The sequence below is a fragment of the Haliotis rubra genome, unplaced genomic scaffold (assembly GCF_003918875.1).
Source record: "Haliotis rubra isolate DU_JTF1 unplaced genomic scaffold, ASM391887v1 Scf148, whole genome shotgun sequence".
Lineage (NCBI taxonomy): Eukaryota > Metazoa > Mollusca > Gastropoda > Lepetellida > Haliotidae > Haliotis > Haliotis rubra.
The window spans coordinates 676,990-696,969 of NW_025765425.1; positions in this window are offsets into that span (position 1 = coordinate 676,990).

The window sequence follows — 19,980 nt, forward strand, 5'->3', positions numbered from 1 at the left end:
TCAGATTTTCAATGTTCATTACCATTTAAGCCAGTACTTTCACAGAATATACTGAATATGAACATTTTGAGTCAGTCTTTGTTAACATTACACTGTTGGCAAATGAAGATGATCTACCTTGCTGAAATTGTTTTCTTTGATTTGCAAGGTAAAATATGCCCTTGCTTTTCCTTTCCCCTCAACCTGTTGTATGTTTTGAATATTATTTTAAGATTGTTTGGTGAAAATGATCAAGTAATGTTATGATCAACATGTATTGCAAAACAATGAATCAGATCCTTTGTATTATTGATTTTACTTCTCTATGCATCTCTGTTAAAATCTCAACCATTTGTTGATTCCTTATTTCGGTATTTTGACCATGATTTCTGGTTTGGGCCCAGTTCTCACCCAGTCCAATAGATATTCAGTACCAATTCTGGCTGAATTCAGTCCCAACTGAGTTCCAATTCTGTGCCAGTTCTGACCGGAATCTTCCACCATTCATTGTCCATTCAGACCCACCGCCCCAGCCTTGTGGGCTTCATTGTCAGCAACACAATGACACATCTTTTAATGAATGTATCCACAGAGTTGCATGATGAAACCAATAAAAATATATTGATGTCTTCATTTGAGACAGATGAAAGACGTGAAATGTCATATTTTTCATAATTGCCTAGATATTTGGTCCTTTTTTCAATTCATCATTGTTCCAGAATAATTGGTTATGCAGATCTGGAAATAGTGTTAGCGTCTTCACTTCACTCTAGAATATCGTGTCGAACAAATGACTGAAGCAACATATGTGTTATATCATGTCACTACCAGACACTTTTGATTTCTTTGACAAAAAAAATCTCAAAGGAATATTTCCCTAATTAGGAATTATGAGTTGTTGGAAAAGACGCTATAATTTGTATGATCATCGTCAATCCTTTAAAGGAGGTAGAAGAAATAGCCATTTGAAGGCTCATGAAAGACATTTTTCTTCCATAATGTTACGTACAGTAAACGCTGGTGAACATGTAATAATCAATATCATCCCGGCTAACTGTGGGATACGTCTGTGAATGACCTGTCACTAGGAGTGGGTTTTTCATAACACTTGTTGCTGTAATCTCCCAGTGGGACAAATGTGCCATTCCATTGGTTTGTCCCGGCTATTTGTGAGATGGCTTTAATGGCACTGATGCATTGGCAAATCATTATGGATCCTTGGGATAGTTGTACAAGACAAATAAACGGCAAAGAGATAATAAAGAGAATGAAAGGCTGTTGTGACCAAAGTAGGTTGTAGTGTCATAAAAGATAGTTATTGCTTCCAATCCAGGATTCATTTTCTTTTCCACAAACTTCTTCTAATTGACACTTGGTGATTCATATAATCATTATTGGCAATAGTTTGATTCGGGGGAAAAATACTAGGTGTGAATTTTATTGTTTGAAGGTGAATCTTAGTTCAAGTGGACTGTTTTTAAGAAAATAAGCCTTTGCATGCTTTAGATTTAGCTCAGTAATATGTTTGTTTTTAATTACAAGGTAATGTTTGGATGTATGAAAAAATGTTTTGAGGTTTTGTATGAATAGGTAAGGGTGATTACTTTAGGCTGTACTTGGTTTGAGAAGAGGACCAACGTTTATGAGGCTGAATGATGGCGTATCATCATCAGAATGTTGTAGATTGATATATTATCACTTTTTTTATGTTATAGTTCAACATTAAAGTAACAAGTATGCTATATACTAATGTACTACTTGATGTCTGGGGACTGCATCTGGATATTCCTCAATGAAAACTGTGAGGAAGGTTCACCACTCTTGCATTCATCATGGATCCATTTTGTTTGCTCATAACATTGAAGACTTGGATACAATGTGTCAAACTCATTTTTGGTGACCTGTGCTATGATATTTCCAGAGTGACAATACACTCACTCACCAAATTACTCACTCACTTACTCCTTGGCTCTGCTCCTATATCAAGCTTACACAGTATATTCAATTATACAACTGGAATACTGTTCAAAGCATCATTAACCCAGACTCACTCACTCACTCACATTTGACCTAACTTTAAGATAACTGAAATATTATTAAAAGCAGATTAACACCAAACCCTCTGTATTTTAAGCTCACATATATCAATATTGAAATACTTGAATTTAATTTCATCCATGTCTGTGTTGGTTCAGGTTTCGTGTCTGTTGAACTGTATGACACTTCATCATCAAGGAAGAATTATTGAAGTGCACAAATGAAAAATTAATCCTTACATATGTAACATTTGGGTAAACTTAAACATCATGTCAGTAATTTAGCTGGTATGATATTCCAAATTAAATACAACCAGAACATTACCCTCCAAATATGGTTTTCAAAATGAAGAATGACCTGACAGAAGATTGGTAGACCGCTGTGCCGGGGAAGACGAGGCACATCAAATACCCCTCCATTACCCCATCTGGGGACAGTAATGAAAAGTTAAACCTCACATCTTGACCGCCCTCCAGACTAATAGACTAAACTCGGTTACCGACCACCTCTCTAGACTGGCCATTACACGTAAATTGTAATTTTGTGTTGATCACTCCGCAATCACGTCATCGCATTTTGACGTTGCTTGTTCCATCCTTTGATTATTTCATTTACAATGTCTGTAGAGCACATTTTCAATCTATTTCTGTGATAAATATTCTCATTAGCTCCAAAGTTCTCTGAAAGTATACAGTGATATTAAGGACGAACAGATATAAGTATCTGTTAAGTAAATGATGTGATATATTTTCCAGACAGCTAATTGATATTCTATTTTCTGTAGTTTGTGAATCGAATCAATCCCCGATTTCTAAGTAGTAATTCATGGCGCTAACTCGAATCTGCTCAGCCTTTGGGTCAAGGCTATATTATTTTCTAATCAGTTACTGATGGTCAGGGACTTACGAAGGCAGCAAACAGTCTGATATAGTTTATCCATTTTTTTTCATCGTGACCTAAAGCATAAAATGTTTTGATTTAGAGATACTCTACCCAACCATCATGTTAATTTCTCATGCAAACAAAATAAAACTGTGATCGAAGTTGTGATGAAGCTATTAATATCTGTATTGGAAGTTGAAAATGGATGATTTTACATGCTTAATGCAATATTTCAACAGATGACACAGCTTCCGTTAAATTCCCCCCATCAATTCATCTGATTAAATACCATAATTAAACAATGGCGTCCTTCGTGCACACTATGATGTCATTCACAGAAAATCTTATCACCAGTCCTGTGGCTTACATTTACAGGGGAACAAGGGTAGATGCCTGTGTTTGTCTGTTATTGCTAAAGTAACTGTTCAATGTGGTTTTTTTGTGATTTATAAGTGTGTGATGGATATATGTATTTGTAAGATAATATGTGTTGGGTTAATATGGAGGAAAGCTTGAAATAATGCAGTCCAACATGTTTACCACTTGAAACCTGTAAGGATGGGAATGTGCTGGCAAAGCAATATTCATATCGGGAAGAATCTGGGATTCAAACTCACAATCATGCGATTCTGGATGCCCAAGGGGAGCAACTCTGTCAAAGGAATTCTGACACTGTGCCACCTGTGTTCCCTCTTAATCATTCTGTACGATGTGTATGTTTGGTAGACTGACTACACCTGACGAAGGACAACCTGAAATGTAGCAGCTATGTTGAATGTAGATATTGGACAGACAGACTACACCTGATGAAGGACAACCTGAAATGTAGCAGCTATGTTGAATGTAGATATTGGACAGACAGACTACACCTGACGAAGGACAACCTGAAATGTAGCAGCTATGTTGAATGTAGATATTGGACAGACAGACTACCCTGATTAAGGACAACCTGAAATGTAGCAGCTATGTTGAATGTAGATATTGGACAGACAGACTACACCTGATTAAGGACAACCTGAAATGTAGCAGCTATGTTGAATGTAGATATTGGACAGACAGACTACACCTGACGAAGGACAACCTGAAATGTAGCAGCTATGTTGAATGTAGATATTGGACAGACAGACTACACCTGACGAAGGACAACCTGAAATGTAGCAGCTATGTTGAATGTAGATATTGGACAGACAGACTACACCTGATGAAGGACAACCTGAAATGTAGCAGCTATGTTGAATGTAGATATTGGACAGACAGACTACACCTGATGAAGGACAACCTGAAATGTAGCAGCTATGTTGAACGTAGATATTGGACAGACAGACTACACACCTGATGAAGGACAACCTGAAATGTAGCAGCTATGTTGAACGTAGATATTGGACAGACAGACTACACCTGATGAAGGACAACCTGAAATGTAGCAGCAATGTTGAACGTAGATATTGGACAGACAGACTACACCTGATGAAGGACAACCTGAAATGTAGCAGCAATGTTGAACGTAGATATTGGACAGACAGACTACGGCTGATGAAGGACAACCTGAAATGTAGCAGTAGATATGTTGAACTGAAATGTAGTAGATATTGGACAGACAGACTACACCTGATGAAGGACAACCTGAAATGTAGCAGCAATGTTGAACGTAGATATTGGACAGAGTACGGCTGATGAAGGACAACCTGAAATGTAGCAGCAATGTTGAACGTAGATATTGGACAGACAGACTACAACTGATGAAGGACAACCTGAAATGTAGCAGCTATGTTGAACGTAGATATTGGACAGAGTACGGCTGATGAAGGACAACCTGAAATGTAGCAGCAATGTTGAACGTAGATATTGGACAGACAGACTACAACTGATGAAGGACAACCTGAAATGTAGCAGCAATGTTGAACGTAGATATTGGACAGACAGACTACGCCTGATTAAGGACAACCTGAAATGTAGCAGCTATGTTGAATGTAGATATTGGACAGACAGACTACACCTGATGAAGGACAACCTGAAATGTAGCAGCAATGTTGAACGTAGATATTGGACAGACAGACTACACCTGACGAAGGACAACCTGAAATGTAGCAGCTATGTTGAATGTAGATATTGGACAGAGTACGGCTGATGAAGGACAACCTGAAATGGGGCAGCCATGTTGGATGTAAATTTTGGGTAGACAGACCTTGCCTGGACAAGTCCAGTCCCAGCCTCCAAAGGGATTTACCATGTATTCAAGACTTTTGAGTGAGTGAGTTTAGTTTTATGCCGCTTTTAGCAATATTCCAGCAATATCATAGTTGGGGACACCAGAAATGGTCTTCACACAACTCGAACTCGGGTCTTCAGCATGACGAGTGAAAGCTTTAACCACAAGGCTACCCTACTGCCCCTTCAAGACTTAAAGGTTGCACAAAACCAAATGCTTACCTACAAATTCCTCTAGTAATGGTATGTTTTTAGGCCTCCATCAGCCATTGTATGTACATATATGTGCAGCCTGGTTTTAAAGCTGCAACATACAGGCTGATTTTGGCTTTGACTTGTTAATTTTCCCAATGCAAGAAGGTAAACATACTGTTCTCAGTTCCGCCGTAGCCTCAGTTCTGCTTGTAAATATAATAATAATAATAATAATAGCCTCAGTTTTGCTTGTAAATATCTATTCAGGATTTGTACTCATGTTAAAAATGACCCAATTACATGTTGACAAATGTTATCCATTTAATTTTCTTTAATGATAAGCATAAAATCCGAGTAATATCAAAAGCTGACAAATCTCAATGTACCCTCAATCTTCACCATGGCAGTGGCTGTTAAAATACTGATTCTGACTTGGTGCAGTGGAACCTCCAACCTACATAGCAGCTATTATTCTGATAACTTTAAATCAGAACATCCAGAGGGTTACGAAAATAAGGCCAGAGCAATGTTCTGGGCTGATAAATGCTGAGCAAGCAATTCTACAGACATAGAGAAGGACAAACATCTCATCAACAGATTACAGCTTCATTGAAGATACAGACATTCCCATTTACACGTTACCTTCCCGTCTTGTACAATCAGACCTGGTAAATTGAAGCACTCACCAGTAGACGATTGTGTCACTGATGGGTCACCAACTCCTAGAGGGCTTGCACTCACTACTTACAACATGGTCTTGGAATTCAGACTAGTATGTTAGTGGTATAAGCTGGTCCATTAGTTCATATGTTTCCACTGTAGGTACCGGTATAATGTATTGTAAGCAAGGATATATGTTTGACTAGTTCCAGATCTAACCCTAAAAGGTTGTCAGTTTGCATTATGATCCACCCTGGAACATTATAAAGTAATCTTATATATACCATTCAACTTTTAACAGGGATACAATGTTAATTTATACTATTTACATATACATATACTGTAAAACCCTTCTGGTTGACCGCCATATGGCTGGAATATTGCTGAGTGTGGTGTAAACCTGAACTCACTCACTCATGTCTGGGTGGGGCATGATTGGCCCTGTTGTCTAAGTCCCTGTAATTTCCCGTGCAGAGTTGCTTCCCTTGGACAAGCCAGGAGTCAGTGAGTGAGTTTAGTTTTGCACCTTTATTAGCAATGTTCCAGCAATATCACGGTGGGAGACACCAGAAATTGGCTTCACACATTGTACCCATGTGGGGAATCAAACCTGGGCCTTTGGCATGACGAACGACTGCTTGAACCATTTGGATACCCCACTGCGACGACAAGCCAGAAGCTTTGATGGTGGGTTTGACTCCTGGTTTGCCCTGATTATGTCAACACCACATCAGTGCTCATCGGTTTCACTGATTCCACAGTAACTCATGCAGACGCTGAAACCAATTCCCTTGTTTCTTGTGCAGTTTTGATTGTTGTTGTTTAACACCCCACACAACGATATTCCAGCTATATGGCAGCAATCTGGAAATAATTGAGTCTGGACCAGACAATCCAGTGAGCAACAGCATGAACATTGATCTACACAATTTGGATACCATGACATGTGTCATCCAAGTCCACGAGCCTGACTACCCGATCCCATTTGGGCAGACCCTTATACCGATTTTCTAGTATTTTGTGCAGACCCTGAAACCGATACCCCAGTATCTCATGCAGACCCAAAACCGAAATGTCTGTACTTTGTTAAGACCAGATTTCTTTCATTTAAAATTTGCAGATTCTTCTGGTGTACATGTATATTAATCATATATTTAAACATTATTCAATAGATAAGAAGTTGTAGACTACAAAATGTAGAAGTACAAAATGTTTGCCTACAGCTGCTGATGTCCATTCTCCTTCTATTCGCGAGTATCTCATGGAGACCCAAAAAATCAAACTGTCACTACTTTGTTAAGTCCAGCATTCTTTGCTTTAAAATGTACAGATTGTCCAAGTAGATATTTATCATACATTTAAAGATGATTTGGGAATAAAAAGATGTTGACTATTTTTATTTTAAATACAAAATGTTTGCTAACATCTTCTTGTCACAAGATATTCAAGGACAAAGATAACAGTACTACCTGCACTTCTTGCAGAAGACTTCATGACCAATCACAAGTATGGTCACTTGATCCATTGCAGCATTGGTAGAAGGCTTGTCTAGACACCTGCATATCCCTTGAGAGTCAAGCATACTCTTAAGTCCAATGTGTGACCAAATGTGTGTGGTTAATTTGCAGTAATAGGCAGACAACTGGTCACAGGTGATTCCAAGGGTAAAGCCACTTCACCAAAGTGGTTACTTTGTCTTGGTTAGAATGACAAGGATTGAGACTCTAATATGACATTCTTAGTCCATTGTCTGTGGTGTCCCTTGATGGACAGTGTGGGGAAATAAGGGGAGGCACGCCACCAGGGATTTTCTTAAGACGCTGATTGTTTGTAGTGTTTCAGACCTTCACTCACTCACTGAATTCCTCAGTATCACTCTCGCTTTCTCAATCTCACTCACTCACTCAATCCCATGCACATGCTCACTTACTCAATCTCACTCACTCACTCACTCACTCAATCTGTCTCACTTACTCAATCTGTCTCACTCACTCAATCTGTCTCACTCACTCATGCACCCACCTACCCTTTATGGACATTAAATGAAACACTGAGGACAAGTAGGGTTTGTTTAAGTTAATTAACTTCACTTTATTTCATTTACTTTTTTGTTTAAAGTGAAATTCATTGGTTCGTTTTCACTGCAAACAGACTATAATTGATCATGATTCATAATTACTTGCACATGATATTTTACAAATTATATACCACTCTGAAATCATAGAAATGGTTTTTTTTAGCTCTTTCTTTCATAATGATTTCCAAAGTAAATTTAATAAATTATGCTGTTCAAAGCACAAAACAAATAGCTCACTCACTCACTCAGTTTCGCAGATGCTATGTGCCATATCTGGTCCTGCTATATATGCATTACCCCTATAGTTAACCCATATCTCACAGGGGTAATGACAGGTTTTTGTACATGGCACTATTTACAATATCTATGCAGATATCATGTTTAATTAGGCACCTGATCATGGAAGAGTCTCCCTTTAAGAAACCTTCATTGATGTGCTGAATCAGTTGTTTTTATCATGCAGAAACAAACGCATCAAGTTGTCCCCAGGACAGTGCCATGGATGTTGTCAGCTGTGAAATCTGATCACCCTCATGGTGTGTTTGAGTGTGTAAATTGGTTTTGTGATGTATGTAGCACACAATATCATCGTTCTATCTCTATGATCGGTGGACTGTGATTAGAGACTGCTTGACAGTGAAAGATAGATGAACATTATTGGGGATGTTGACCCGGAAACAAGCAAAGCTTGGAGTCCAGGTGTTACATGTTATATACACCAACCCTAGCTGGAAGACTTTACCAGGGAGAAAGGGAAGACTTTTAACGATTGGGGTTAGAATTGGTCTTCAGCTCTCCATGCTAGTTGTATGAGGTGACTGACATGATCGGGTGGTCAGACTCACTGAGTATAATGCATGCCGTATCCCAATTGCAGAGATTGATGCACATGATGTCAGTCACTGGATTGTCTGGTCCAGACTTGATTTAAAAAAACTGACACTGTTGTAAAGCTGGAAAATTGATGACCTGGATTAAACAACAATAAGAAGAAATAAGCCCAGATATTTTATGATTTGTACTCCACTGCTTAATTCATGACTTTAGCAATCAAATAGGCAAATCAGGTGTTACATATTATATAGACAGGGAACCCAGGGGATATATGTTATATACTCCACCTCTCACTGTATAACTTTACCAATGAGGTAGGGAAACTATGTGTTACATGTTATATACTCCACCTCTCACTGTATGACTTTACCAATGAGGTAGGGAAACTATGTGTTACATGTTATATACTCCACCTCTCACTGTATGACTTTACCAATGGGGTAGGGAAACTATGTGTTACATGTTATATACTCCACCTCTCACTGTATGACTTTACCAATGAGGTAGGGAAACTATGTGTTACATGTTATATACTCCACCTCTCACTGTATGACTTTACCAATGAGGTAGGGAAACTATGTGTTACATGTTATATACTCCACCTCTCACTGTATGACTTTACCAATGAGGTAGGGAAACTATGTGTTACATGTTATATACTCCACCTCTCACTGTATGACTTTACCAATGAGGTAGGGAAACTGTGTTACATGTTATATACTCCACCTCTCACTGTATGACTTTACCAATGAGGTAGGGAAACTATGTGTTACATGTTATATACTCCACCTCTCACTGTATGACTTTACCAATGAGGTAGGGAAACTATGTGTTACATGTTATATACTCCACCTCTCACTGTATGACATTACCAATGAGGTAGGGAAGCTACGTGTTACATGTTATATACTCCACCACTCACTGTATGACTTTACCAATGAGGTAGGGAAACTATGTGTTACATGTTTTATACTCCACCTCTCACTGTATGACTTTACCAATGAGGTAGGGAAACTACGTGTTACATGTTATATACTCCACCACTCACTGTATGACATTACCAATGAGGTAGGGAAACTATGTGTTACAATATATACTCCACCTCTCACTGTATGACTTTACCAATGAGGTAGGGAAACTACGTGTTACATGTGATATACTCCACCTCTACTACCAATGAGGTGGGTATGTGTTACATGTTCTATACTCCACCTCTCACTGTATGACTTTACCAATGAGATAGGGAAACTATGTGTTACATGTTCTATACTCCACCTCTCACTGTATGACTTTACCCATCAGAAAACCAGGGGTTATATTATGTTATGGTATGGTATGTAGGGGCTTACAATAATGAGTTACTGGGACCTCTATTTGATCCCGAATCCCCTCAAGTATTTTCTGTAATCAGTGTGTTCTGTAATAAACAGCCATTATGGCCAAACAATCCCCACCATAATTGCTACTTTGGAGAACATAACTGAACTTGCATATCCCAAGGGAGGATGCTTGAGAGTAGCAGCTGAGAAAAATATGCATTTGAAATTCAGATAGGTTCACAAGTGATTGTTGCTCTGATATAACTAGACAGATGGGATGGGAGATATGAATAATTGTTTGTTCACCTAAAGCATTTACAATATGCTGGTTAACAGACAGGACAAAATTATTGGAAGTTTCCAGTAGTTACGAAGCTGACACTGATTAGGCATGGTCAGGTGTGATTAGGACTATAATTATGTGACAGTGTGGACACAAGGTGAATGGCATTTTAACACCTGGGCTGTCTTGAACAAAGGAAACAATAACAGGGAGCACACCTGTACCTGAGGTTTATAAGTGATTCCCTCGTTTAGGCTGTCAGGTGTCAGCTCATTAAGGTGTCACAGGTGACCCAACACTGCAATTTGGTATGCAGAGTTGTGTCCCTTAGCTGTGACAGTATCTTATGATTATGGGTGGAACTTCAGATTTGGTACCTTACAAAATGCTCATGCAGTTCAAGTAGGAAATGTGTAAGACCTGAACTACTTTTAACCTTCAGCTTGTTAAAATAACTGGAATACCCAATACTTACTCTAGATCAAGGTAGATGCAATTTTTTTAGTTCACAGGAGCATCAAACTGGAAATAGTGAGTGAGTGCGTGAGTGAAGTTTATGCCGCACTCAGCAATTTTCCAGCTATATGGCGGCGGTCTGTAAATAATTGAGTCTGGACCCGACAATCCAGTAATCAACAGCATGAACATCGATCTGCGCAATTGGGAACCGATGACGTGTCAACCAAGTCAGCGAGCCTGACCACCCGATCCCGTTAGTCGCCTCTTACAACAAGCATGGGTTACTGAAGGCCAATATTCTAACCCGGACTTTCACGGGTGGAAATAGTGAGTGAGTGAGCGAGTTGGGTTTTACACCACTTTTGGCAATATTCCAGCAATATCACGACAGGGGACACCAGAAATGGGCGCCTCACATTGTACTCACATGGAGAATCGAACCTTCAGGGTGACTAGTGAATGCTTTAACCACTGAGCTACCCCCACCACCCCAACACTGCAAATAGAAGAAATATACTGTTAATATTGCAAATTTGCAAATATTGAATATATAATCTATTGAATATAGATTGTTGAGACAAAGTATCAGGATCATATCTATAGAAGAACTTCATGGCAGAGCACAACCTGTGTGTTTTCCTTCAAGTGGGGACTACGATATAACTGTGTGGAGCTTTAATGTGGATGTGTTAACCATTGGAATGTTTTGTATTAGCAAAAGAAATATATTAAACAGGATGTCTGTAGACAACATGTGTCTCTGTCAGCTAGTTTATGAAGTGAAATTTTTTGCTCCAAAAATAATCCAATTTTGATGTTGTCCCTTTAATCAGTGGAACGCTTTTTGTCAATGAGTGCTGCACAGTCATCCTCTATTCTGCTAATGGTTGTGTGTCACAAAAGTATCTTTGAATTAATGGGCTGCACGCCATGCATAACAAATATAGAGTAAACATTTCCAGTCTACTTGCTGCCAACTTCACTGATCGGTTAATTCCTGTTTCCAAGGTCAGTTAAAGGTCGTTGATGACCTCGCCAGAGATTGGAACAACTTGTCGACAGACACTTCAGGGATTCCTGGCGTCAGACCAATTACATCACAATACTTATTTACCGCTAAACAGGTTTTTTGATGAAATAAATCTGATATTGATGTTTCTCGCGACTCTCCTTGACAGTGTTCGTGTTAGTATGATATTCCACATCAGATGGAGCCACTGGCAGTGTTGCCTGGAGTATTGTTAGACGGACATAGGCGAGTGAACAAATGTTTCCTTCATTGTTACGGCAGATTACAGACATTTGATGCCTGGAACCGCCATAGTTGTCTGTCCTCATTGTGAGAGATCATCCTGTATACACTGGTTGGAACTCCCAAGTGGCATAAATTGTGATACAGTTCAGACATTGTGTGTCTTTTATTGTTCACTGGCTACAGAAGATAAGCCATATATGTTCCAAGGCTTTAGTTGTTTATTTTCGCAAAGACCTGAGTATGTTTTCTTGCCAGTTTTGTTGATTTTGTAAAACAATTGCACTAAAATGGCTTTAGATGGCCTTTAATGTTTAATAAATGAGGAATTTCAATTTCCATCCTTTCAGATGGACCCTTACATGAATGCATTTTATTTCATTTGTCAAATGTGATGTAATGGGCATTAAATAATTGAAACAAATATAGATAATTGGTAGCCTCATCTTGAGTGGCCCTGCAATTTTGTGTAATGTTGGAGTTGTGTTGAGACCTAAAGAAAACATTTATTGTTTTCTGCAAGTGAATAATTGGAAACTTTCAAAGTGAATCAGCATAGTATCATGCACTTTATGTGATAAATATGAGTGTTTTGAATGTCATCTAGCACCAGGGACCTACCAAAGTTCATTCACAATGAGGGTGGTGGGTTAGCCTAGTGGTTAAGGCGTTCGCCTGTCATGCTGAAGACCCGGGTTCGATTCCCCACATGGGCACTTTGTGTGAAGCCCATTTCTGGTGTCTCCTGCCATGATGTTGCTGGAATATTGCTAAAAGTTGTGTAAAATCCAACGCACGCAGACACTCATTCCCAATGAGTCAATGTAAGTTACAATATCCCTCACCACTGTATCTCTAACGTTGTTTTTCACTCTTCCTAAACGTGTGTTCCATTTCTTTCATGAGGCCCAAATTATGCTCCTTTGTCATAGTAGTTTCATATCATGTGAGGTGAGTGAATTTGATTCCCAAACAACATTACTGTTGCTCTCAAGAACATCAAGGCTATATCCTGCTTACCATGACATCAGTGCTATATCCCTTTGACCAAGACATAAATGCTATATCCCTTTGACCATGACATCAGTGCCATATTCCATGACATCAGTGCCATATTCCCTCTGACCAGGACATAAATGCTATATCCCTTTGACCAGGACTTCAGTGCCATATTCCATGACATCAGTGCCATATTCCCACTGACCAGGACATAAATACTATATCCCTTTGACCAGGACATCAGTGCCATATTCCCTCTGACCAGGACATAAATGCTATATCCCTTTGACCAGGACATCAGTGCCATATTCCCTCTGACCAGGACATAAATGCTATATCCCTTTGACCAGGACATAAATTTTATATCCCTCTGACCAGGACATAAATGCTATATCCCTCTGACCAGGACATAAATGCTATATCCCTTTGACCAGGACATCAGTGCCATATTCCCTCTGACCAGGACATAAATGCTATATCCCTTTGACCAGGACATCAGTGCCATATTCCCTCTGACCAGGACATAAATGCTATATCCCTTTGACCAGGACATCAGTGCCATATTCCATGACATCAGTGCCATATTCCCTCTGACCAGGACATAAATGCTATATCCCTTTGACCATGACATCAGTGCCATATTCCCTCTGACCAGGACATAAATGCTATCTCCCTTTGACCAGGACATCAGTGCTATATCCCTTTGACCATGACATCAGTGCCATATTCCCTCTGACCAGGACATAAATGCTATCTCCCTTTGACCAGGACATAAATGCTATATCCCTTTGACCATGACATCAGTGCCATATTCCCTCTGACCAGGACATAAATGCTATATCCCTTTGACAATGACATCAGTGCCATATTCCCTCTGACCAGGACATAAATGCTATCTCCCTTTGACCAGGACATAAATGCTATATCCTACTCACCATGACATCAGTGCTATACCCCGTTGACCAAGACATAAATGCTATATCCTGCTCACCATGATTTAAATGCCATATCCCTTTGACAGGACATAAATGCTATATCTTGCTCACCATGACATCAGTTCTATACCCCTTTGACCAGGACATAAATGCTATATCCCTTTGACCAGGACATCAGTGCCATATTCCCTCTGACCAGGACATAAATGCTATCTCCCTTTGACCAGGACATCAGTGCTATATCCCTTTGACCATGACATCAGTGCCATATTCCCTCTGACCAGGACATAAATGCTATCTCCCTTTGACCAGGACATAAATGCTATATCCCTTTGACCATGACATCAGTGCCATATTCCCTCTGACCAGGACATAAATGCTATCTCCCTTTGACCAGGACATAAATGCTATATCCTATCTCACCAGGACATCAGTCCTACTCACCATGACATCAGTGCTGCGTTGACCAAGACATAAATTCTATATCCTGCTCACCATGATTTAAATGCCATATCCCTTTGACCAGGACATAAATGCTATATCTTGCTCACCATGACATCAGTTCTATACCCCTTTGACCAGGACATAAATGCTATATCCCTTTGACCAGGACATCGGTGCCATATTCCATGACATCAGTGCCATATTCCCTCTGACCAGGACATAAATGCTATCTCCCTTTGACCAGGACATAAATGCTATATCCTACTCACCATGACATCAGTGCTATACCCCGTTGACCAAGACATAAATGCTATATCCTGCTCACCATGATTTAAATGCCATATCCCTTTGACAGGACATAAATGCTATATCTTGCTCACCATGACATCAGTTCTATACCCCTTTGACCAGGACATAAATGCTATATCCCTTTGACCAGGACATCAGTGCCATATTCCATGACATCAGTGCCATATTCCCTCTGACCAGGACATAAATGCTATATCCCTTTGACCAGGACATCAGTGCCATATTCCATGACATCAGTGCCATATTCCCTCTGACCAGGACATAAATGCTATATCCCTTTGACCAGGACATCAGTGCCATATTCCCTCTGACCAGGACATAAATGCTATATCCCTTTGACCAGGACATAAATGCTGTATCCCTTTGACCAGGACATCAGTGCCATATTCCCTCTGACCAGGACATAAATGCTATATCCTTTTGACCAGGACATAAATGCTATATCCCTCTGACCAGGACATAAATAATAATTCTTTTTGACCTTGACATCTGTGCCATATTCTCTCTGACCAGGACATAAATGCTATATCCCTTTGACCTTGACATCTGTGCCATATTCCCTCTGACCAGGACATAAATGCTATCTCCCTTTGACCAGGACATAAATGCTATAGCCTACTCACCATGACATCAGTGCTATACCCCTTTGACCAAGACATAATTGCTATATCCTGCTCACCATGACTTAAATGCCATATCCCTTTGACCAAGACATAAATGCTATATCCTGCTCACCATGACTTAAATGCCATATCCCTTTGACAGGACATAAATGCTATATCTTGCTCACCACGACCACAGTGCTATACCCCTTTGACCAGGACATAAAAGCTATATCCTGCTCACCATTATAGGGCTCCTATGTAATGATGAGCCAATATTGCTGTACACTGCACAACTGCCAGTGAGTTCATGAATTATTAGTTTATTATTGACCACGGATGATCTGTGATGACTGCTAAGCAGAGTATGGCATGTACAAGTGAACTGGAGAATGCTAAATTATTATTGACCATTGATGATATTCATGTTATTGGCAATTTACAACCTGTGAATGAGAACTAGGGAATACTAATACAATATTAAGCATGGGTAATATTGGTGGTGAGTACGGAGCAATATACAGCACGTAACTGTGCCAGTAGTCGCAGGGGCCAGGAAAATAGTACAGAGATGTTGATTACTCTCAGTGAGTGTGGGATTAACATGAAACATTGATGACACACGATGTATGTGTCTGCCACCCAAATTAGCTGTGGTCAAGTAGACAGTCGCTAATACAAATAGCTGTAATCTTATGGTAAAGTGCAATAAGCCAGTTTTTACGAGATGTCTGTTATGAATTTGAATGGGAAGTTGTTTCTGTGGAAGGATGATTAAGTCTGGTTTATTTGTGGTATTTCAGTCTAATCCTGCTTCTGTATTCAGGGAGATTCCTGGAAGTCTACAAATGCAGATTTCTTCAGCTGAAATGAGGATGATGCTGAAAGCTATGTCATAAGTTTTGATTTGTCTAATGACAACAACATACATTCCAGAATGTCATAGTATCATAGAATACAAAGCAGATGAACAAACGTTTGGTTTATTTTAGTGATTTAATCCTAGTGTTTTGAAATTTGAAATCATAAAGTTGTGTGAAATGTGTGAAGTTATGGACACGTTTAGGCACAGTCGTTCAAATTTTATGGATGGTCTTCCTCAGTGAAATGTTATCACACTAAACTGCTCAATCAGCACGAAAACATTCAGACTAAATTACAACCAATAATTTGTCTGTTTGTCTAATGCTGCACTCACCAGTGTTCTAGCTATATGGCGGCGGTCTGTAAATATTCAACTCTGAATCAGACAATCCCGTGATCAACTTCATGAGCATCAATCTACACAATTGGGATCCAAAGACTTGTCAACCAAGTCAGCAAACCTGACCACCTGATCCCGTTAGTTGCCTCTTATGACAAGCATGGGTTGCTGAAGACAATTCTAACCCGGATCTTCATGGGTTACAATGAAGCAGTGATGGTCACAGTATGTAAAGTGACTAAATGAGTGAGCATGGAGTGAGTTGTTATATGTTGTGACTGTTTGGACAGTATTTCAGCTTTCCATGAGAATGGGTTGTGAATTGACAACCAGTGATCAGAATAACAGAGAATCAGGGTTATATAATTTCAGGATAACTCTACATGTTGAAACAGCAGATGACCATCAGTAAACTTGGACACACACTCAGCTGACCCACAGCTTATCAGGAGTTTTCACACTTTGGCAGTGGGTTAAATGTTCACCTAATCCCAAGTTTGGTTTATCATTTGGATTTAAATTTTGTTTAATGAGTATTTTGATGTTTCAACAAATAAAAGGGTCAGATTCTATTTGTTATCCAAAATCATTCGTCCAGCTTCATCAAGAGTAATAAGCAGTGTTTAAGAAGTACAGCTTGCCAGCATCAGTGACATGGAGAACAGTGGTGTCAGATCAGTCTGACATTGTGGCAATGGATAATGTCAAAAAGGTCAACAAAACATCTGATTCCAATCTCATAAGAGATCCCATTTGATCTCACCCAAGCCATATCTCCTGAAGAAGCCAGTTTTTGCTGAAAAATATCTTGTAGATCCTCGTCAATCATTGGCTGCATAATTGCTGTGGTTCTAGGTGTGGGTCAATCTTAGTCAATCAAAGGACATTATGGTAAGATGACTTGTTCAACAGTGTCCACGGGGCCAGAGACGGTGGTTCCAAGTTCCTGTGTGTTAAGGAAGATATATATAACAACTTGTTCAACAGTGTCCACAGGGCCAGAGACGGTGATTCCAAGTTTCTGTGTGTTAAGGAAGATATGGTATGGTGTATATAACAACTTGTTCAACAGTGTCCATGGGGCCAGAGACTGTGATTCCAAGTTTCTGTGTGTTAAGGAAGATATGGTATGGTGTATATAACAACTTGTTCAACAGTGTCCATGGGGCCAGAGACTGTGATTCCAAGTTTCTGTGTGTTAAGGAAGATATGGTATGGGTATATAACAACTTGTTCAACAGTGTCCACAGAGCCAGAGACTGTGATTCCAAGTTTCTGTGTGTTAAGGAAGATATGGTATGGTGTATATAACAACTTGTTCAACAGTGTCCACAGGGCCAGAGACTGTGATTCCAAGTTTCTGTGTGTTAAGGAAGATATGGTATGGTGTATATAACAACTTGTTCAACAGTGTCCACAGGGCCAGAAACTGTGGTTCCAAGTTTCTGTGTGTTAAGGAAGATATGGTATGGTGTATATAACAACTTGTTCAACAGTGTCCACAGGGCCAGAGACTGTGATTCCAAGTTTCTGTGTGTTAAGGAAGATATGGTATGGTGTATATAACAACTTGTTCAACAGTGTCCACAGGGCCAGAGACTGTGATTCCAAGTTTCTGTGTGTTAAGGAAGATATGGTATGGTGTATATAACAACTTGTTCAACAGTGTCCACAGGGCCAGAAACTGTGATTCCAAGTTTCTGTGTGTTAAGGAAGATATGGTATGGTGTATATAACAACTTGTTCAACAGTGTCCACAGGGCCAGAGACTGTGATTCCAAGTTTCTGTGTGTTAAGGAAGATATGGTATGGTGTATATAACAACTTGTTCAACAGTGTCCACAGGGCCAGAGACTGTGATTCCAAGTTTCTGTGTGTTAAGGAAGATATGGTATGGTGTATATAACAACTTGTTCAACAGTGTCCACAGGGCCAGAGACTGTGATTCCAAGTTTCTGTGTGTTAAGGAAGATATGGTATGGTGTATATAACAACTTGTTCAACAGTGTCCACAGGGCCAGAAACTGTGATTCCAAGTTTCTGTGTGTTAAGGAAGATATGGTATGGTGTATATAACAACTTGTTCAACAGTGTCCATGGGGCCAGAGACTGTGATTCCAAGTTTCTGTGTGTTAAGGCAGATATGGTATGGTGTATATAACAACTTGTTCAACAGTGTCCACAGGGGCCAGAGACTGTGATTCCAAGTTTCTGTGTGTTAAGGAAGATATGGTATGGTGTATATAACAACTTGTTCAACAGTGTCCACAGGGCCAGAGACTGTGATTCCAAGTTTCTGTGTGTTAAGGAAGATATGGTATGGTGTATATAACAACTTGTTCAACAGTGTCCACAGGGCCAGAGACTGTGATTCCAAGTTTCTGTGTGTTAAGGAAGATATGGTATGGGGTATATAACAACTTGTTCAACAGTGTCCACAGGGCCAGAGACTGTGATTCCAAGTTTCTGTGTGTTAAGGAAGATATGGTATGGTGTATATAACAGCTTGTTCAACAGTGTCCACGGGCCAGAAACTGTGATTCCAAGTTTCTGTGTGTTAAGGAAGATATGGTATGGTGTATATAACAACTTGTTCAACAGTGTCCACAGAGCCAGAGACTGTGATTCCAAGTTTCTGTGTGTTAAGGAAGATATGGTATGTGGTATATAACAACTTGTTCAACAGTGTCCACAGAGCCAGAAACTGTGATTCCAAGTTTCTGTGTGTTAAGGAAGATATGGTATGTGGTATATAACAACTTGTTCAACAGTGTCCACAGAGCCAGAGACTGTGATTCCAAGTTTCTGTGTGTTAAGGAAGATATGGTATGGGGTATATAACAACTTGTTCAACAGTGTCCACAGAGCCAGAAACTGTGATTCCAAGTTTCTGTGTGTTAAGGAAGATATGGTATGTGGTAAATAACAACTTGTTCAACAGTGTCCACGGGGCCAGAGACTCTGTGTATGTTACATGTTTCTCAGCAAAGTACAGAATGGTTTGCCCTCACTTCTGGCATTACTGACAGCCCGCCACCATTAATCTATGCTCTGTGGACAAGGTTATCGCTATTTTGATAAACTTACAAGAAAACTTATAACTAATTCAGCTCCCAAAGAGGAGTGATTTATTCCATCCTGCTCACCAGGTGCCTTGCCAGCTTTTAGTGTTATCTGTGTGAATGTGGGTGATTAGGTCGAACAAGTTATGTAACCTAGGCAACAGTTTGGCATGTGGGGACACTATACTGTACACCCATGAAAGTCAGTATGCATTTGGTGCTAAAAGACAGCTTCCTGTT